The 22,107-nt window shown below is 49.7% G+C and overlaps 1 long non-coding RNA gene across 1 annotated transcript in view; it reads left to right on the top strand.

The window, feature by feature from the left end:
* The window catches only part of LOC144177995 (uncharacterized), a 48,918-nt gene extending 27,264 nt beyond the window's left edge, over nucleotides 1-21,654 (top strand). Inside the window, exon 5 of the long non-coding RNA XR_013323909.1 lies at nucleotides 20,816-21,654. This is a non-coding gene — a long non-coding RNA (uncharacterized LOC144177995). The remainder of the gene's footprint in view (nucleotides 1-20,815) is intronic.
* Nucleotides 21,655-22,107: the final 453 nt, after the last annotated feature.

Here is a 22,107-nt window from a genome sequence, read left to right as displayed (position 1 = left end):
CGAGTTGCAGAGAGGAGCTGTTTGAAGAACGTAGAGTTCGGAGCTCCTCGTCATCGCTTTGGGCTTGGGCCAACTCCTGAGAACTGAAACCGGAGCGCTGTATGGCGGAAATACGGCTAAGGGCGTCGGCTGGAATGTTGTTAACTCCCTTGACATGCCGAATGTCCGTCGTAAACTCTGCAAGATAAGCCAAATGTCGCGTCTCTCGGGGAGAATATGTAGTCTTCGATGACTTGAAGGCGTTCGTAAGAGGCTTGTGATCGGTGAAGATCACGAAGCTGCGGCCTTCGAGGAAAAAGCGGAAATGCTTCACAGCGAGGTATGCCGCCAGGAGTTCCCGTCCGAAAGTGCTGTACCGTTGCTCAGTGGGAGAAAGCTTCTTCGAAAAGAAACCGAGCGGGTGCCAGCTGCCGCGGATGTGCTGCTGAAGTACACCTCCAATCGCACAGTGGGAAGCATCTACCATCAGGCTTGTGGGAGCGTTGTGGCGCGGGTGCACGAGGAGGGTAGAAGAGGCCAGGCGCTCCTTGATGGTAGTGAATGCGCGATCAGCGGCTTCAGACCATTCAAGACTGCACTCGGGAGACTTGGGAGTTTGAAGGAAAGTTTCGAGAGGTTGAACAATGGCCGCACATTCCGGGATGAACCGTCGGTAATAATTCACCAGCCCTAGGAAACGGCGCAGTTGGCGCAAGGACTCAGGTCGGGGAAAGTCGATTATGGCCTTCACTTTGTCTGGCAGAGGGCGAATTCCATTGCAGTCTACGAAATGACCGAGAAACTCCAACGACGGCAACCCGAACGCACACTTGTCGCTATTAAGGATGAGGCCATGCTCTGCTAGGCGTTCGAAAACTATCCGCAGATGGTGCAGGTGCTCAGATAGCGATGAACTGGCGACAAGAACGTCATCTATGTAGGCGAAAACAAAAGGTAGACCACGGAGGACGACGTCTATGAAGCGCTGAAAAGTCTGAGCTGCGTTGCGTAACCCGAAAGGCATCCGAGTGAATTCGAAGAGGCCAAACGGTGTAATGATGGCAGTTTTCTTGACGTCATCCGGGGCTACGGGGATTTGGTGGTAGGCTTTTTGGAGGTCAAGCTTTGAAAAGATGGTACATCCACTGAGGTTATTGGTGAAGTCCTGTATGTTAGGTAGTGGGTACCTGTCGGGTACAGTGGCCACGTTCAAGGAGCGGTAATCACCACAGGGTCGCCAGTCTCCTGATTTCTTCGGGACCATGTGTAACGACGAGGACCAGTTGCTCGATGACGGGCGAGCAATGCCGATTTCAACCATGTGGTGAAATTCCTGTTCCGCGATTTTATGTTTCTCTGGAGCCAGTCGACGCGCCACGGCGTGCGTAGGTGGACCGGTGGTGATGATCTGATGAACGACGTCGTGCTTCACTGGCTTTGTCCAGTCTGGAGGGGCAGTCAGGGAAGGAAACTCGTTCAGCAATTCCCGGTACGGAGAAGGTAGGTCGCAAAGAAGCGTGAATGCGAACGGATGGACTGGAGACGATTTGCCGATGACAGAAAGGCCGGTTGTGGCGTCCAGGATTCTTTTTCGGGCCATGTCAACCAGGAGGCCGAAGTGCGAAAGGAAATCGGCTCCTAGAATGGCGTGACTCACGTTGGCCACGAGGAAAATCCAGCGGAACGCACGGCGTAGGCCGATGTTTACCATCAGGGATTTTTTTCGGTACACGGGAATGCTGGACTTGTTAATAGCTTGGAGATGGCACAGTGGTGCTTGAGTGCGGTCACAGGAATTAGCGGGGAGCACACTCACTTCAGCACCAGTGTCAACTAGGAAACGCTGACCACTGGTTGCATCTGTGATGTAGAAAAGGCGACTATCGCTGGCTTGGGAATCGGTCGCCGCCGTTAACGATCCCTCGTCCCGTTTCCCGGCCAGCCGCAAGGACGGGTGCAACGTTGCGCCGCTGCACCGAAGCGGCGATGGTACCAGCACAATGAATCAGGGTGTTGAGGTGGCTGGCGCGTTGTGCCTTCCTGGCGAAATACTTGCGGAGACGGGGTACGGCGAGAAGGGAAAAACCGGCGAGCTCGAGGGTTGCGAGGCGGCGGCGAGCTGTAACCAGCAGAGGCGACAAGCTCCTCCAAGTTTTGAATGCGCTCTCGGAGAGCGGCGAGGTCGTCGGATAGCGGTGAGGGCAAAGGAGTAGCAGGCGCCGCCACGGTGGTATGGTCGGAAGATTGAGCGGATGCCACCGTGGACAAAGGCGGATGCAACGTGGCGACTTCCATTATCTTGTCAGCATGCGCGGCCAACGCGGATAAGGGAAGGTCAGAAGCAGTCGCGAGGATCATCTGCACAGAAGAGGGGAGCCGTCGCAGGAAAAGTTCCTTCAACAAACGGGAGTCCGTGGCAGAAGGTGCGTCGCCGAGCAGGGTTTGCAGCTCGTGAAGGAGCTGCGAAGGTCGACGGTCACCCAACTCCTCTGCAGAAAGCAGCCCCTGGAAACGCTGCCGTTCCGAAGGGCTCGTGCGGCTCAAGATGGCAGCCTTCAATGTGTCGTAAGGGTTCGTGGTAGGCGGGTTGGCAAGGATGTCACGAACCTCAACCGCGATCTCAATAGGCAGTGACTGTTGTAGATGGTTGAAGCGGGTCTCTTGCGACGTGATGTGACTCACTCGGAAGCTTGCCTCGGCCTGAAGGAACCACACGTCGGGGTGCTTAGCGCTGAAGGGGGGCAAACGGCAAGCGACGGCGGAGATGCCAGGTGAAGAGGCAGCGGAGGACACAGAAGGACCGCTGGCGTCGCGGGGAGGGTCCATTCTGAGTACGTGGCTCCGCTGCAACGTCCGGGTCACCAATGTCGCGACGGCGACAGAGAGATGAGAAGACACACGTCTGCACGCTACAGCGCCGTGGACCCAAACTGGGGTCCCCGCTTTATTCCACGCTCGTGCCCAGCGCGCACCGCAAACGCCTGGTCAGCACTCGCCACTCGTGGCTCAGCCCCAGCGTCATCGTTCCTGGAGCGTGCCCGTTTGCGGCAGCAGACGACGCAAGCTGCTGGGGCGCCGCCACAATACCAACTGAGCTTGTCCGTCAGATCGACGATCACGAAAGCATCGCTTTGAAGCTTTCCTGCTGGGAGTGGTCTTTGTTACTTTGTGCAGTGTATTGAGCACCGGACTCTCCGGCTAAATTTTTGAGTGACAGTCATGATCATATTAACACGTTTAACTGGAACAGTAAGATCATTATAGTTGATGATAATTATCTCCGTAGGGTTAACTGGAATAATCCCCATCCTGCGTGTGGTTGACCTGCCCAGCATTTATACGACGTTATGTTTTGTCGTGGCATGGTACAGATTGTCACTGATCCAACACGAATTGATGTTACGTCATCGTCCGTGCTTGATCTAATTTTTATTAGCCGCTCAATTGAACATTATGCTGCATCTGTTATTTCTGGATCGTCTGACCACAAAATGGCGTTTTTATTGCGATCTGTGTGTTATGCGTCCTTTTTCCGTTTCTAGAAAGATGTGTGTAAAGGATTTCTCGCTTGCAAGGGACGAACGTGTGCTCGATTACCTCGACGTATGCCTTAGCGATTTCAATAGTACCACCGTCACAAAATTATGAAACCGATTCAAGGAAATATGTGCGTATTGCTTTCGTAACTTTATTCCGAACTAAGTACACAAAAACTATCCAATTAACACTGTGGCTTACACGTGACGTCATACACCTTAAAAGGAAGGTAAAATGAATGACGAGACGCGTGCCCCCCTGGAAGCCATACAGGAGGCCCAAACTGCCCTAAACGAAACCCTGAAACAGGCAAAACGTTGTTATTTCCAAAAAGCTCTCCCTAATTTTGTTCGTAAAGCCCCACGAACCTTTTGGGGCTTCCTAAGGGAGCAAAAGAAAGTGATCAACCAAATAAAGCGTGGTGACATGCTTTTGACTGGTAAAAACACATCGCTGATGATTTCAATGACTGTTTTCAGAGTGTCTTTTCCGATGTACCGAATTCTGTGCACCGCCCGATTACGGCGCGGTCTTCGCCCCGGAATCTGATTTTATATCTCCGCATGGCGTCCTTTCTATGCTTCTTCACTTAAAAACTAAATCCTCGGCTGGGCCTGACGGCGTACCAAATATTGTTTTGCACCGATATGCTTAAATGATCTAACAATATCTTGTTATTTTGCTTGCATCCGTTGCTCCGGCTACACTACCTTCAGACTGGCTTACGGCGTGTGTTTTGCCTCTGTTCAAAAAGGTGATATTGCACTAGTACCTAACTATCGTTCCGTCTTGATAACTTCGTCCTGCTGTAAACTACTTGACCATATTATAGCTACTTACATCACCAATTTCCTGAACATCAACGGTTTACTTCACCCCTGTCCGCATGGTTTCCGGAAAGGCCTCTCTACCGTGACGCAACTAACTACAGTTATCCACAGCTTCGCAACTGTTCTTGATAAAGCAGGCCAGGTGGACGCAATTTCTTTAGACTTCTGGATAGCATGTTATCTTGGTAATCATGGCAAACTAATTCACAAGCTAGAGACAATTGATATTCTTGAATTTATGATAAGCTGGGTTTTTTCAGATTTAACTAAACGTACTCAGTTTGTTAGTATTGATTTGATAACTTCTACTCGACCACCAGTAACTTCTGGTGTTCTTCAGGGTGGTGTGTTGGGGCCTCTTTTGTTTTTAGTTTACATAAATGATATTGCTGCCGTAGTAGCAGACAAAGTTCGAATTAAAAAGTTTGCCGATGATTATGTGTTGCTTAGTGAAATTACTTGCAAAGAAGGTCAAGAGCAACCTAATTGTAACCTTCGTAATATACCGCGAACCATGTATGGGTTTGTTCATTTATTATTTCCTTTCGCGGCCTGACCACGCCCGGGTCTGTTATCTGTGTCCCCAGCGAAGAGCGTCAACCATTTTTTATTTTTATGCCGCTCGGGCTATCTCATTCAGATAAGCAGACTCTTTCGCCCTAACGTCACCAGCCCAAACTAATCTTCTTTGATCTACAATGTTGTGGATGTAAATCGGTGGTTGCAGGAACACTCGCGCCGAAAGATAAAATCCTCCTGCAGAGCAGACGCCGCGGCATTCCAATCGTCGACGCCCGCCTTCGCACGTCACTTTGTTGATTGCTGCTTTGCTGCCTGTTTATTCTTTGAGTTGTTAGGAGAGCACAAAGTCGCTCCAATAAAATTGTTTTCCTTGAAGACAACTGCGTCGCCTGTGGCTTCCTGACATCTGGAGGAGGTGCTGGGTACGCACCCTTTATGCTTCCTGCAATCTCTGGAAGCCACCAAGCCTGGCCAACAAGAGCCAGCCGCCGCCTCCAAGGTTTACCACCCGACCTCGGTCTACTACCCTATAAATTGAAAAAGGGAGACGTCGAAACCAGCACCATGGTCAACCAAGCCAATTCTCCTGTCGTTCTGCAGCAATCTCGGGAGCCCCCATCATTCCGAGAATCCCCTAGTGAACACCCGAAAGAGTGGCTGGATAAGCTGGAGTGCGTCCGATGTTTCAACCGATGGGATGGTGAACAAACCCTGAGGCAAGCGTTTATATACTTCGGAGACTCGGCCCAAGCCTGGTTTGAAAAGCTCGCTAACATCATGGAGCATGTTGAAAGCGGAATTTTTGAAAACATTCACGACTGTATGCGGTAAGAACGAGCTGAGCTGTTGTTTCAGACGCCAATACAACACCATAACGAAGGTTTTGTAGTGTTCGTTGAGAAGATGAAGATGCTGTTCCGACCAGCTGACCCTGAAATGGCAGAAGATAAGAAGGTGCGCTTTCTGATGCAGGGAGTTGAACAAAAGCTCTTCGCTGGACTCATTCGCAACTCCTCCCAAAACCGTTGCTGAGTTCGTGACCGAGGCTTCGATGATCGAGAGAACCATCGACTTGCGTTCGAGGCAATACGATCTACCAGTCAACGCGTTTTTGCTGAACCCCGTCAGCGGCCCTGGATTCGCAACGGAAGACTTACGGGAAACTATCCGCGCCATCGTTAGCGAAGAAGTGAGGAAGCTTTTCCCAACCACGCCACAACCCCAAGTCGCCTCCCTGACCGACGTGATCCGAGAAGTCCGACTCGCACTGGGGACATCTACGCCGTTGGAAGCACCCCGCGAACCACAAGCGATGACCTGCTCCGCGGCTGTTCGTCGAACCCGACCTGCTCGAACCCGTCGTCAAGAATCCCCGCCGTACCGCCTTCCACTATCGCCCGCCGACCCCCTGAAGCCCAAAACTAGACGCCGAGGAAGGCGGACGTATGGCGAACCCGCGTTAATCTTCCGCTGTGCTACCACTGCGGAGAGGCCAACCACATCTATCGTCGCTGTCCCTACAAGAGGCTCGGCTTGCAAGAGTTCTCCGCCAATGCCTTCCGCCGCCGACCCGGCCAGCCCCCTACTGAGATCGAAGAATACCTCTTCAACACCAACAGAGGACCAGCCCGCTTTAACGGTTCACAGTCGCCCTACCCGTACTAGTCACCGAACCGCCGTAGCACTGCTGAATTCTCACGTGGAAGGTCCCACAGCCCACGCGGGGGAAACAAAAAGCAGCAACTTCTGGAGGTAAAGTTGCACGACCGCTGAAAAATTAAAACCGTACAACGACGCAGCGACTCGCTCAAGACCATGCCGCCAGCCCGACGACCGGTATAACCCTGACGTGACTCCCGAACACGACGACAGCAAAACGGCGCGAAGCGTACCCGACATGGCCATACCTGCTGCTGCGAATACGACTAAGACGACGACGCATAGTGGCCGATCGTCAACAGGTACAACCAGAGATACGACTCCGCGACGCACCCGGAACTCGAGGAAGGCGGCGTCCGACCTTCAGCTGTCCATCGACGGCTTTGATGTAGTCGCCCTCAGAGGCACGGGAGCCGACTACTCAGTAATGAGCAGATCATTCACGTCTAAGCTGAAGAAAGTTACGACCAGGTGGGATGGTCCGCACATACGCACAGCAGGAGGCCACCGCACATACGCACAGCAGGAGGCCACCTCGTGACACCATGTGGAACGTGCACATCGCGCGTCACCATATACGGCACAACGTACCCTGCGGCGTTCGTCATTTTGCCTAACTGCTCCGGCGACGTAATTCTTTGAATGGACTTTTTGACAGACAACGGTGCAATTATTGACCTACACAAAAAGTCGGTAACTTTTCCTCCGATCACTCCATGAAACCGGAACTGAACCCCGAACACTGCTGCCGTAACGATAGCCGATGATCATGTCACCGTGCCACCCCGCGCAAGCTTGATGATTACCGTCTATTGTGAAGATGCTGCTCCTGACGTCGACGCTCTTGTAGAGAGTGACCAAAGGTTGCGTCTCGACCGCAGTGTCTTTATCGCAAGAAGTATTGCACGATTTAAGCAACGCCAATTCCACGTTTTGGTCGCTAATTTCACCGACAAGTACCAGAATTTAAACAAGGGCTCCTAAACTGCGTACCTCGAAGAAATGCAAGAAGCAAGTGACGTGACGGCGGTTGCCGATATTGAACGCGAACCTGAAGATACCTTCAAGCTTCCGAATAACTTTGACGTGAATCCGGCATTACCGCAAGCAGGACGTTACAAATAAATGGCTTTTGCTGCGTCGCTACAGGGAGTGTTTTTCGTCGAACTGCAAAACTACGTCAGACACCCCTAGCGAAGCATCAAATAATAACCGAAGAAGGAGCTCGACATACCAGACAGTCACCGTACCGCGTCTCTTCACACGGGCGGGAAGCCATCCGGACTCAAGTCGACGACATGCTCACCGGCGACATTATACAGCCATGGAAAAGCCCCTGGATGGCGCTGGTCGGGTCGTGCTGGTGAAGAAAAGAGACGGCACATTAAGGTTCTGCGTTGACTACCGGCGACTAAACAAAATCGCCAAAAAGGACGTGTATCCTCTGCCACGAGTCGACGAAGCCCTTCACCACCTCTGTCATGCGAAGTACTTCTCATCGAAGTATCTGAAGAGCGGCTATTGGCAAATCGATGTGGACGAGACAGACCGAGAGAAGACCGCATTTATAACCCCGGACGGCCTATACGAGTTCAAGGTGATGCTGTTTGGGGTGTGCACGGCGCCAGCAACGTTTCAAAGAGTCATGGAAACTGTGCCAGCTGGCCCGAAGTTGCACGCCTGCCTTGTATACCTCGACGATGTTGTGCCCGGGCAAACACTTTGCAAGGTTGGAGTCTGTACTCGAGGCCCTTCGTACGTAGGGGTTTACGGTGACGACTTAAAAATGTCGTTTCTCGTACGAGGAGCTCACGTTTTTGGGCCACGTCGTCAAGCCGAGGGAGTCCTACCTGACCCTCCAAAAACTTCAGCCATTGCGAACTTTCCAAGGCCAAAAGACAAGAAGGGCGTGCAAAGATTTCTCGGACTGTGCGCATACTACAGGCGCTTCGTCGCAAACTTAGCACACATTGCAGAGCGACGCACACGCTTGACGAAAAATAGAACCTCTTTTAGCTGGGAAAACTACAAGAAAAAGCATTCTGCGAGCTGTAAAAACGCCTCCAAAGCCTCCCCCCCCCGTGCTACGAAGACGCCCAAAACGGAAATGCACACGGACGCCAGCGATATACGCTTGGGTGCCGCCTTCGTCCAAAAACAAAGCGGTTGCAAAAATGGAATCGCGTTTGCTAGCCGTGGTCTGTCGAAGGAGGAAAACTACTCAGCTTCTTATAAAGAGTGCCTCGCTATTATCTGGGCGATTTAAAAATTTCGCCCATTCGTGTATGGTAGACTATTCAAGGTTGTTACAGACCACCATGCGCTCTGTTGGCTCGCCAATTTGAAGGACCCCTCTGGCCGTCTTATGCGGTGGAGCTTGCGGCTGCAAGAGTTCGACGTTACAATCATCTATAAATACGGCAGGAAGCACTCTGACGCCGACTGCCTGTCGAGCGCTCCCGTCGACCCACCACCACAAGACTCTGATGAAGACAGCGCGTTCTTCGGAGTCGGGACGGAGAGGGACCTAGCTGCCCAGCAGCATGGCGACCCCGACTTGCGCGTCATAATCGACTACCTCGAAGTATGCAACATCGCCGTGCCTACGACCTTCAAACGCAACCTACCAGCATTCAGCCTGAAAAACTCCGTGCACGTGAAAAAGAATTTCAGCCCCGGAAAGAGAACGAATTATCTTCTTGTCATCGCCGCAGACCTTCGAGACAATATTTTAGAAGCGTGCCACGATGACTCGTCTTCCGGACATTTCGGCACAGCCCACAGAATTGGGAAAGTCAAGGCGAAGTACTACTGGCACCGCCTTGCATCCAACGTCACCGACTGCGTCCGGAGCTGCTGTGACTGCCAGCGACAGAAAACGCCACAGACGAGACCAGTCGGAATTCTGCAGCCGATCGCCGTCTCAGTGAGGCCCTTCCGACAGATTGGAATGGACCTTCTGGGCCCGTTCTCTACATCCCGGTCCCAGAACAAGTGGATTGTCATTGCGACAGACTACATGACGCGCTACGCAGACACCGCTGCTCTTCCGAAGGGGACTGCACAAGAAGTCGCAAAGTTCTTCATAAGCCAAGTTGCTCTGCGACATGGAGCCCCGGAAGTCCGAATTACGGACCGCGGAACGGCCTTTGCTGTGGAGCTGATGCAAGAAATATTACGCTACAGCAACACGAATCACCGAAGAACGACGGCGTACCACCCCCAAACGAACGGAATAATAGAACGTGTGAACACGACAATCGCGGATAGATATGCTATCAACCTACGTCGACGTTGAACATAAGACTTGGGACGAAGTGCTCCCGTATGTCACCTTTGCGTACAACACACCTATCCAGGAAACTACGCAGATGACGCCGTTCGAGTTTGTCTAGGGAAGACGGCCGACTGCGATGCTTGAAGATGTTTCCGCATGTAGAAGACGACGACGTTAATAACCTCGACGTCCAAGGATACATTCAGCGTGCGGAGGAGGCCCGCCAGCTCACTCGAGGTCGCACGACGGACCAGCAGCTGGCCAATACCGGGCGCTACAACCTCCGATGACGAGACGGCGAGTACCACCCAGGGGATTGCGTTTGGGTTTGGACACCCATCCGACGACGCGGACTCAGTGAGAAGCTTCTGCGACAGTATTTCGGACCCTGTCAGATTCTACAACATGTCGGCCCACAAACCTACAAAGTGATCCCCGATGGTGAATCCGGAACATCACGACGACGCACGCGGCCCGAAGTCGCCCGTGTGGTCCGCTTGAAACCTTACTATGAAAGATGACGGACTTTTTTTCTTGTTTATTCGGACTGTCTTGAATTTCAGCATGGGGTTGATGCACTCTTAAAGGGGGGGGGGGGCTAATTCCGAGAACTATGTATGGGTTTGTTTATTTATTGCTTGTCTTCACTGCCCAGGCACGCCCGGTTCTATTATCTGCTTCCCCAGCGAAGCGCGTCTTCCATTCTTTATTTTTAGGCCGCACGGGCTATCTCATTCAAATCAGCAGACTGTTTCACCGTAAGGTCACTAGCCCAGACTAACGTTGTTCGATCTACATTGTTCTGGATGTAAATCGACGGTTCCAGAAACACTCGCGCCAAAAGATAGAAGCCTGCAGAGCCGACGCCGCGGCATTCGAATCGTCGACGCTGGCCTTCGCAGGTTACTTTGTTGATTGCTGCTTTGCCGCCTGTGTGTTCTTTGAGTTGTTCGGGGAGCACAAGTTCACTCCAATAAACTTGTTTTTTTGATGACAACTGCGTCGTCCTTGGCTTCGTTACAATATTCAGTCATGGTGTGATAAGTGGGATATGAAGCTATACGCCGACAGAGCTCTGTTCATGACGATAACCGACAAACGTAAGAGCCTGTCCTTCACGTATACTCTTCCATCCCGTCCTTTAATTGAAGTATATGAATATGAACATCTTGTGGCCATACTATCAAATACTCTCTTTTGGAATAAGCGTGCGTCAAACATATGTGCATAAGCATTTCGTAAGCTTTGCCTTCTCTAGCACAAGTTAAAGGGTGCTCCGCCAGATACTAAATATCTAGCATATTTTTATATCATCACATCTAAACTTGAATATGCATGCACAGTTTGGGACCCTAACACTAAACTCAATATTCAGGCATTGGAAAGGATCCAGCGGAACGCAATACGTTTGGTAACTTCTAAATATCGAAACAGCGACTCGCCCACAAATTTAATGACGGAACTTGACATTCAATCCCTTGAAAAGCGGAGAAAAATTCTCAGCCTTTAGTTTCTTTGTAAGCTGTATAAGAGGCAGCTTTTTTTGGATCTTGAGCCATTCCTACAATCTTTCGTTGCCGGACATACCAGACATCGCCATGAAAAATCGTTTAACAACTTATAATGCCAGAACTACTCTTTTTAAAAACTCCTCCTTTCCCTGTACGATAACGGATTGGAACAGCGTGCCTTTGCCATCACTACAGTCTACTCATAGCATAGATGTAATTTAGTCATTTTTTTTACTAGCAGTTACTTGATTTGTGTAGTGAACTGTTTTTACGAATTCTTGTTTCTATGTATAGTTCTTTTTCTTTAACTAGCGGTTCCTTGATTTGTTTAAAGAATTGTTTTTATGCATTATTCTTTCCATGTTTGATATTTTGTTTGCCATATGTGCGGCTACATTTTTGGGCTGCTTATTTCGTGTGTTGTATGTGTGGTAGTGCCCCTTCGGCTTCTGCCTAAACTGGACCGGCAGTATGTCATCAATAATGAATGCATAATATAAATGAAATAAATGTAATAAACAATGCAACAAATGGTGACATAGAAATGCAGATTATAAGAATAGTGCATTCAGCTATGCAACAAAAATTTTTAAGCAAGCGTTTGAAGGAATACAATGATGATTATTTTATTTCTGCCGAAATGATTTTATTTCTGCCTCAATTTCCACACCACATTGCGTTGTTGACATTTCTGTTTGTAATTTCCTTTGTATGAGCGCGCACTGCTTTGTGGTCAAATAAAGAAAAAATAAAGAGAGATTGTTCAAAACAAAATGGCTGAAAAACGGATGTCATTTGAACGTAGTTAAGGCGGACTATTGGTAGTGAGTAATTTCCTTCAGCTGCCGGCCCAGTGGAGTTGTTATTTTGTAACAAGTGTATTTCAGTAAATTGGTACTTGTATTGTTAACACACAGTTGAAACAAAAAACTTGATATGTTATAAAATAATAATTTTTTACCCATAAGACACTATTCTGTCCAAAAAAAACACGAGCGTTAGCATGTAATGAGCAGTTAGTGATGTTACGCTTAGCCTGATTTTCAATATCTTGAAACTGTCCTACATGACAATCATAAGCGTTACCCCATGCAACAATACCATATGTGATATGACTATGCACGAAAGAAAAATAGAGGGAGATAGAGATAGAGAAGGACCTGGAAGGAACAAAAATTTGCCGTGATTTTCTGACTGCTCGAACGCCAAAACCGTTCTTATTTTTAGGGTTATCAGAAATTTCAGATGAGAGTCGATGAACACTCCAAGAAAAAGTACACTACCAGGTGTGGTTATTAAGCTTCAACATAGTGAAATGGTGGTAACACATACGCGCTTCTGGGTTGGTCTAAAAATCATGAATTTAGTTTTTTATGCATTGATTATATGGTGGTTGTTGAGGTACCATTTAGTTACTTTGGTCAACACAATATTTAGGTTGGACGTAAGGACAGACAAGCATTTATCAGCCTGTGATAATGTGGTTTAGTTAGCATATAGAGCACAGTGTGAGGCATTATTAGAGTCAGCGAGGTCATTAATATAAATAGTAAACATTAAAGGACCTGAAATACGACCTTGCAGCACGCCCTGATTACTAATTTTTATCTGAGAATACGCAACGTTAACACAAACACTGCCTTCTACCTTTGTAAGTAAATTCTTTAAGAAATTTGAACATGCAGTCAGCAACAACTGACCAGCTCTTGCTGACCAGCTTGAAATTTCCTTTAAATAACCTTTCCTTTAAATAAAATTTGCTTCTCTAAATATTTCCTTTTTAAAATTTTAAATTTCCTTGAAATAAACCTAACCTTCCCTCACAGAAACGGCTTCACTCTGCAAGAGGACATGAAACAATGCATGAATGGTAAAAGAAAAAACTAGATGAGCCATCCGGTCAATAAACTTCTACGTGCTAGCGTAAAACAGTGGTGGCGCATATCTTCGAGTTGGCCGATTTCCCTTTTTTAGGCACCAAAGTAAACGATGAGCTGTTAGCGTGTACGTAGCGCCTTTTCACAATTTTGCCAGCGTTTCGATTGCAAACAGGGTAAGGCGAGATGTTATACTTCTGAGTGGGAATTACAAACAACCGTGAATACTTACCTTGCGTTCTACGACGCATTCGCTTCCCTGGTCGTAGCGTACCAGAACTAAATTAAACGCAGTACAGCCGCCCTTCTCCAGCCGCGAGCCATCGCCGACTCGCAAGGGAAAACAACGCTTCGCGGCCGAACCGCTCGCTCGGTTAAACTTAACCGTGTGCACAGTTTACAAATGTCTTCACATAATAAAAAAAATTCTTCTAAACCTCGGTATAAGGTTGACACATAAAATACATAAACTACCGTACCAATAATTTATACACTCTCGAATATTATTTTTATTTTTATTTCAAAATGCAGTTCATATCAACCCAAGATCACAGCTGGTCAAGCCTAGTTTGAAAATTGGGTATCCTCCAGGCATGCCCGCCTCGCCGGGGGCCGGTGGGGTGGTGGGGGAGAAGTTGAATCCGCCATTCGGCGGCTGGCATTGGCATTTTACCCTGTAGTGTATATTTACACGGTCGTAGGGGATGAGATGGGCTTTATTAAACATGAGGCGGCCGGTGCGCAGCAAATTCGTAGGCGGGGAGCGGTCAGCATAGAGCGAGATGCAGTTGCCGCTCGCATTCTAGCAGTCCAGCGGCTCGAGGCTGCTCTGGCGCAGCAGAGGCGAAAGGGGGACCCGCACCTTCTTCTTTCTGCCGCCCCTCGGGGTGGCGGAGGGAAGAGAGACGGGGACCCTTCTAGTAGCCCAGGCTGTGGTCCAGGCCCCAGTGCTTCGAGGTCTGCCTAACCATATAGACAGGGGGGACGGCGAAGCCCTGCGTGGCCTGACCCGTCTCCTCCCGCCGGACAAATGTTCAATAAAGTCATTTCTCTCTCTCTCTCTCTAGAGCGAGATGCGCGCAGCACCAACGTCTTCTTCCTCTTTTCCAGTCGCAGCCGGTCAGTTCGTTTTCGTTGTCTTCTCTCCAAGTTTCGTTTCTTCCCTTTCTATCGCAACATTTTCCCCCGGCGCAGACGAAGCTCGCCGAGCGAGTTAAGGGGTGCGAAAGTGACAGCGTTTCAGGCGAGCTACATGCACGACCTGCGTCCTGCTCGAGCGGCGACCATTAGACGTCACTTGGGCGACGACATAGTTGACATCGTTGAAGCGGGAGAGCACCACGAACGGTCCGGAGTAAGTGGAGAGGAACTTTTGGTGTAGTCCTTTCTTGCGCACCGGAGTCCGTAACCAAACTTGTTCGCCCGGAGTGAAAGCGAGGGGAGGATGTCGGTCATCATAGCGAGCCTTGGTACGAGCTTGCGAGCTCAGAGTAGGAATACGGGAGAGCCGGCGCGCTCCTTCAGCACGACACAAAGTTTGGGTGAGTGAAAGGTGGTGATGTGGTGAGAAGGGCAAGATGCTGTACAGAAATGTACGGGGAGCACGGACATACAGTAGGAAAAATGGAGCCCATTAGTTCGCGGATGGTATGCGGTGCTGTGGCGAGAGACAGCCACAAAGTCTCAATAGTTCTTCTACAACGTCTGCCGTAAACTGTCGCCTGCGGTCACTGATGATAACGGGCGGAGCGCCATGACGAAGGATAACTGAACGCAGAAGGAAGGCTGAGACGTCCTCAGCTGTAGCTGCAACGAGAGAGGCCGTCTCCACGTACCGTGTCAAGTAATCGACGGACACGATAATCCACCAGCGACCTGTCGAAGACTTCGGTAGAGGTCCAAGAAGATCGATTCCCACTTTTTCGAATGGTGACGTAGGTGGAGTGACGGGATGCAGAGGTCCCGGCGAAGGGCTCCCGGGGCGTTTATGACGCTGGCATTGCGGGCAGCCGGCAACGTATTGCTTCGTAAGTCGCCACATTCCTGGCCAGTAAAAATTCTGTTTGAGCGATGTAGTGTGCGACAAAGCCAAGGTAACCCGCGGTGGGGTCGTCGTGCGTAGCATGCAAAATGGCGGCGCGAAGGCTAGCTGGAATAACCAAAAGGAAGCGGGCGCCATCCACCGAATAGTCGTTCTTGAACAACAAGCCGTCGCGCATGACAAACGGGCACGATGGCTGCGCTAGCTGCGCTGCATCAAACATGGCTTTTAAATAACTATCCTTCAGTTGTTCCTCCTTCAAGTTGGAGGTGGTAGGAACTGCAGTCGACAGAGATGCCAGACAGTCATCAAAGTGATCGTCGTCACACGGAGGCACCGGGACGGAACGCGCGACAAGCAGTCCGCGTCAGTGTGTCGGCGTCCGCTCTTGTACGACACAGAAAAATCGTACTCTTGTAAGCGCAATGCCCAGCGAGCGAGCCGACCGGATGGGTCCCGCAGACCAACAAGACAGCATAGTGAGTGGTGGTCCGTGACGATGGAGAAGTGACGCCCATACAGGTATGGACAAAACTTTTGAACGGCGAAGATCACAGCTAGACATTCAAGTTCAGTAACGGTGTAGTTACGTTCGGCTTTCGGTAATGTTCGGCTGGCATAAGCGATGACGTGCTGCGCGCCGCTATTCAGGTGGACGAGTACAGCACCAACGCCGACTCCACTGGCGTCGGTGTGAGGTTCGGTAGGGGCAGCTGGGTTAAAGTGGCGTGGAACTGGGCTTGAAGTAAGTAAAAACTTTATTTGCTGAAAGGCGGCTTCACATTCCGGCGTCCACACAAAAGGGTTGTCTTTCTGTAGCAGGCATTTCACGAGGTGAGAAAGTTGGGCGAAATCCTTAATAAAACGTCGAAAATAGGAACAAGGCCCAAAAAACTTCTGAGGTCTTTTAACGAACGTGGTGTGACGAAGTCTCGAACTGCTGATATCTTTTGCGGGTCGGGCCGAATACCGTCCTTGTCGACGAGAAACCCCAGCACGATTCCTTGACGTTCTGCGAAATGACGCTTCTTTGAATTCAGAACCAACCCTGCTTTTTGAATCCTGTCGAGAACAATTCCAAGGCGTTCGTTATGCTCGCTAAACGTCGTGTCATAGATTATGATGTCGTCCAAATAGCACATACATATCTCCCATTTAAGGCCGCGCAAAATTGTGTCCATAAACCTTTCAAACGTCGCAGGCGAAATGCATAGCCCAAAAGGCATGACGTTGAATTCGAATAGGCTGTCTGGTGTCACGAAGGCTGTTTTTTCCTAGTCGGATGGGTGTACCGCAATTTGCCAATACCCTGACCTGAGATCGAGAGAGGAGAAATATGAAGCGGAATGAAGGCAGTCGATAGTGTCATTGATGCGTGGTAGGATACGTCCTTTTTAGCGACAGCATTGAGACGACGATAGTCGACGCAAAATCGCCATGAGTTATCTTTTTTCTTGACCAAGATCGCGGGTGCGGCCCAGGGGCTTGAGGACTCGCGGATCGCCCCTTTGTTTAGCATCTCTTGCGCCTGGTCATTAATTATTTTCCGTTCGGAAGGCGACACTTCATATAGCTTCTGGCGTATAGGGGTCGCATCACCGGTGTTGATTCGATGCTGAAGCCGGGAGGCAGGAACGGGAAAGGAATGATCGGCCTGGGCAAAATCAAAAGTCGAAACATAAGGAGTGAGCGTTTTCAGTAGTTTGCACTGTTCGACGGACGAAAGAGAGTATTTGATCATGCTTAAAGGCGGCGGTATAGTCAGGTTTTTCTGTCGTGGTATGGTCGGGGTTGTGATTCACTGCTTGAATGGCTACGCTGATTTGTTCGTCGCAACTGGCAATCTTGAATCCACAGGGAAAGACTACTGGCTCACTGGATGCATTTACCGTCCACACATGACTACGTCCGTCTGTGGCCTTGACCAGAGCTCGGGGTACTAAAATATTTATCTTGACCATGTTGTTCGCATCGCCTTCATTTAAAATAGTGCAGCTTTTCGAGCGAAGACGAGCAGAGTTCACCGGAATAAACGAATCTGCCATAGCGGGTAACAAGGTATTTTCAATAACTGAAAGCCCACCTGCGCTGGTCTCGCTGGGATCATCAATTGGTGTAGGTAGAAGTTCACCCAGGAACGAAATTTCGCCAGTACCACACTCGAGCGTAGCTGCGCTGTCGCGTAGGAAATCTATACCCAAAATAACGTCATGGGTAGCTTGCGCCAGCACAATAAACTCCGCCCGGAATCCATCTTCACCAAGCGTAACTGTCGCGGAACAAACGCCGACAGCGCGCAGATGCGCGCCCCCGACACCGCGGAAATGAACGTTGCGATCACACGCAAACATAACTTTGTGTCCAAGACGATTCTTGAAGGAAAGACTGAAAACCGAAACTGCGGCACCAATGTCCACTAAGGCTAACGTTTCTACACCATTTACACTAACGATCACTTTGTTTTTTGACATCATCACAGGTGGGGGCATTGGTGAAAGCGACCGTCCCGCGACCTCACCCCCGTGGGGTGAGGTCGCGATCCTCGCCTTCTCGCCAGCGTCGATCCTCGCCAGCGTCGGCGATCCTCGCCTTCCTCTCGGCGAGGGTGATCGGGCTTGGTGCGTACGTGGAGGAGAGAAGCTGCGGTCGGACGCGGGCGAGTTGTGGCGCATATTGCTCGACTGGCTGGACCGGTAGAAAGTGGAAGTCGGTATAGTCGTTTGGTAAGGCGGGTTGTTGCGCATTGCCGTAGGTGGTCTCGCGAAGTGTCCTTGAGGCTGTTGTAGGCGATAGGGGCAAAATCGGGATATGTGACAGGGAAGGTCGCAGGTATAACAACCAGGAGGCGGTCGGGGCGCAACGTATCCTTGGAGGGGTCGTCTGTGGTCATCGGGTGGTCGGCGCGGAGGGTCACTATTGGACGATGCAAACCTCCGAAACGGGGACCGATTAGCCCGGGCTCCAGGGCGTTCATCCCGAAAACTGGTTGGCCGACACCTCTAACTGTCCTCACACCAGGGCATCCGGGGCTCTTCTGGTGACTCTTGCAATGGACACTGATGGTAGACGGGACGCACTGGAGCGGGACAATGATGGCAGGGCGAGTCGCGGCAGACGCTTTGCTGGCCAAGCTCTTCTCTGATAAATCTGCGAACCAGTGACGCGATATCTTCGGAAAGTTCGAATTGAAGTCCACACTCGCTACGGTGGTGACGTTTGCTAGACGACCGAACTTGGGAGCAATTCGTCGCAATTTCAGTGCCTCAAACGCTTTGCAGTGGCGAATCACGTCCTGTTCAGACGCAAGGTCTTCCTTCGTTATTAAAAAGTGGTACGCGTCCTCAGCAATTCCTTGAGCAGGTGACCCACCTGGTCCTCATCGGACATGCTACGGTTAACCAAGCGGCACAGCTGGAGCACTTCTTCGATGTACGTTTTACAGGTTTCTCCAGGAACCTGGGCTCGTAGCGCGAGAGCTTGCTCAGCCTTTTTCTTTTTGGCGCCTGAACCACCGAAAGACTTCTTAATGTCGGTAACAAAGTCATCCAACGTAGCCAGCTTTTCCTCGTTGTTTTCTAACCACACAAGGACAGTTTTGTCGAGAGAGAAGGACACGTTGGCGAGCTGTGACGCCGGGTCCCAGTGGTTGTACTTGCTGACCCTTTCATAACGTTTCAGCCAATCTTCTACGTCCTCATCCGGAGCCCCCCAAAACATGCGTGGTTCCCTCGGGTGGGGCCAGATGCTCACCCTTCATTGTGCAGCGGCGTCAGTATCTCGGATGTTCGGCATGTCGGTCTGTGTGGCGTAGCCCAGCAATCCGCCTGCTCCGTCAAAAGTCTTCGGTTGTTTCCAGGCGGATGTCGATACGCGGCTCCTCCACCAATTGACGCGGTCGTAGGGGATGAGATGGGCTTTATTAAAGATGAGGCGGCCGATGCGCAGGGAATTCGTAGGCGGGGAGCGGTCAGCACCGAGCGAGGTTCGTGCAGCACCAACGTCTTCTTCCTCTTTTCCACTCGCGGCCGGTCAGTTCGTTTTCGTTGTCTTCTCTCCAAGTTTCGTATCTTCCCTTTCCATCGTATGATTTAAGTTTGAATAGTATGAATAGTAGGATTGAAGAGTGAAATTTTACGATTGGTGCAAAGCAACTTTTGTATGAAGTATGCTTCTCCCTATTTCTCGTCGCACTCGCCCCACCTCACAGATCTTATATATCTTGAACTGCGGAAGGTACAATAGACTAAAACAGCCACAGATTTGATTATGTCGCCCCAGGTATGCTACGATGAACTATTCGCGTTAGGTCGTTTCGCACCTTTGTGTGAGAGCTACCAATTCATCCCGCAAAAGCACCGCTGGAAGGGTTATCTTTCACGAGAATGCTTATGGCGGTCGCATTAGCACTTCTCTTGGCCAAGATGCGCAAAATCGAAAACTAAGCTGGCGAGATGAACTATTCAGACGGTAGTACATTACCTAGCCAAGCAAAACCAGATTTCCCAGGGCTGGAGGTGCTACTTGATCGGCGGGGCGCGCGGGTCTGTCGCGTTCGATGCTGCACTTTCTCTTCACTCCACCGCGTGTTTGCTGCTGCTTCGCTACACGATCTCCCCCTGCCTGCGGAATGCAGCACCAAGACCCATTTCCTCTCACTCCCGTGGCCCTTTGCCAATCGCCGCGCCCTCTCCCGCTATGCGGATTTCCTGTCCGGGATGCTTGTTGTTCGGGGACATGTTTCTGATGGGGGCCTACCAAAGGGAACGCATGCCTTGGGAACGCATGCACACGGGTTACAGAGAAGCATCTATGCAGAAAACCTTTGGGCATCTACGATTTATTACAGTGAACGGACCGAACTCTGGTTTTCGTGTGGGCGGTCTTGAATCCCTAGCATTTATCAAGCCGCTCTAAGAAATCTTCGTCTCCGAGCATCTCACAGTAATTTTGTGTTACATTTTTAACTGCACCACCATCTGGTCCACAAAGCTTGCAAATAAAAAAAAAGTACAAGTTCAATACTATAAAAAATATCAGTTTAGGCTTGAACCTTTTGGGCCTTTTAAAATCGCTTTAGGAAGCTTTTGCTTTAAATGTTTGTCTTCGTTTCACACAGGAGCAACGCTGATATAAAACGCAAAAAAAATCCCACATGTAACGCCAGGTTTATTTGCGCGGATGCAAGTGAAACTGTTGTTATCAAGCATTTAGGTAGCCGTTTGTATGCAAATTCTGTACAGCTTATAGCCACATCACGCAGCCAGAACCCGTTTGCCGCCCACTCAAAATGTGCAGCCACAATATCCCTGTAAGAAGTCGAGGATTCGGGAACAATGTCAATTTGTAGCTAAAAAATTTCGGATTCCCGTAAACATATTCCTTTTTTGCGTTCTCCAAAGTTTCATACACAAGTGGTGGCCTCAAAATACAGAGGTGGTGGTCACAAATTATGTAATTTGATAGAAGTAAACTCGTTGCACGCCAACAGTCGTTCTTGTTGCAGGCAGAATGACAAAGGCACTTCATCAGCGTGTATAATAAACGGGATTATTTCTTACCCTACAAATATGTTTCTTTTTCAGGAGAAAAAGAATGCGAAGTATTGGTCAAGGCAAGTGTCATAGGGAAAGGAATTCCGAAAGAATGCGTCGAAAATTTCAAGAGCAACTGTGGTCATATAATGCCTGGCAGCTACATGGCAGAATGCAAGTCCTTAGACGATGAGGAACTGTCTTGTGGTCCACGGCCCACGTCACCAAGACCGACAACACCCCATGTGACTGTTCCTCCACCAAGTTGGTGTCCGAAATTATGATGCGAGTGAAAAACAGTAAACCTACTTAGTGCCACACAACACTTTCCGAATATCACCATTTACAGCCAAAAAAACGATACGGTTCAAGGCAAGTGAATTTGCGAACAAGTGAGTTTGTGCAGATCACAACGAAGTGTGAAGTTTTTGTACACAAAACACTGACCTTTATTCTTAAAGGACCGCAAAATTTCAGAAACCAGGACAGGGATCATACCTTTTCGACAGCAAAATGCTGTCAAATTCTTTTGCAAGTAACTTCCCCCTACCTAGCCCCAATACCGTATATGGAGAACAAAGACTATAGTTCAACGGATTCAAAATGTGGAACAGTTTCCTGAATGACATAAAATCTGCTGATAACTTTCCCCCTTAAATGTAGAAACATTTCCTTGGCTTTTTTAATGAAACTCCGTGACTAGCCGACCCTCCTGATACAGTAACAAAAAAGACAATCTCGCGCCTTCTCATGTGACTACGTTCAGCAAACGTTTATCGCGCAGTTCTTATGCTTCGTTCTCTTTTGTTTTCTTTGTGTATGAGAATTCATATCTTGGTTATCTTATCCATGTTTAAGGGTTTGAATGTGTATGACTGTATATTGCCCTAATCTTTTCAATGTTCCCAATATTTTCGCAGCTTGTGTTCGGCATCCTGTTACAGTGCCTTGTATCTCAACATTGGACCCTGTACTAGTCTTTGGTTATGGGACTAGGCCGTTTTTGTATCTTGCATGTCGATTCGGAAATAAAGTGATATGAAATAAGAAAAATGAGCTAATTGGCAGCTGTGTTCTGCTTGCAATGAGAGAGCACGCACGGCTCAATAGAAGATGTTTTTTCCGGCTTTAGCCGTCCCCAATCTGCCGTGCCTCTCAAAATCCTTTTAAAGGATGTCCAAACCGGGAACCGGAAACGAAGACAGGGCCGCCAGAAGCAAGCGCCCGCATGAAGCTGAACTCACGTGCAGCGATGTGAAAAGGAGGAGGCGTGGCGGTAGGCTAGGCAACAATGGTAAGGTAGTGGGGTCGAAAGAAAGGGTATGAGATTTCAGCAATTGCTG

This window comes from Haemaphysalis longicornis, unplaced genomic scaffold (assembly GCF_048455015.1).
Source record: "Haemaphysalis longicornis isolate Haplotype H1 unplaced genomic scaffold, Haemaphysalis longicornis Haplotype H1 scaffold_37, whole genome shotgun sequence".
In the NCBI taxonomy this organism is placed as follows: Eukaryota; Metazoa; Arthropoda; class Arachnida; order Ixodida; family Ixodidae; genus Haemaphysalis; species Haemaphysalis longicornis.
The sequence above is the reverse complement of the archived record's forward strand: the minus strand, read 5'-3'. Positions and strand labels throughout refer to the sequence as shown.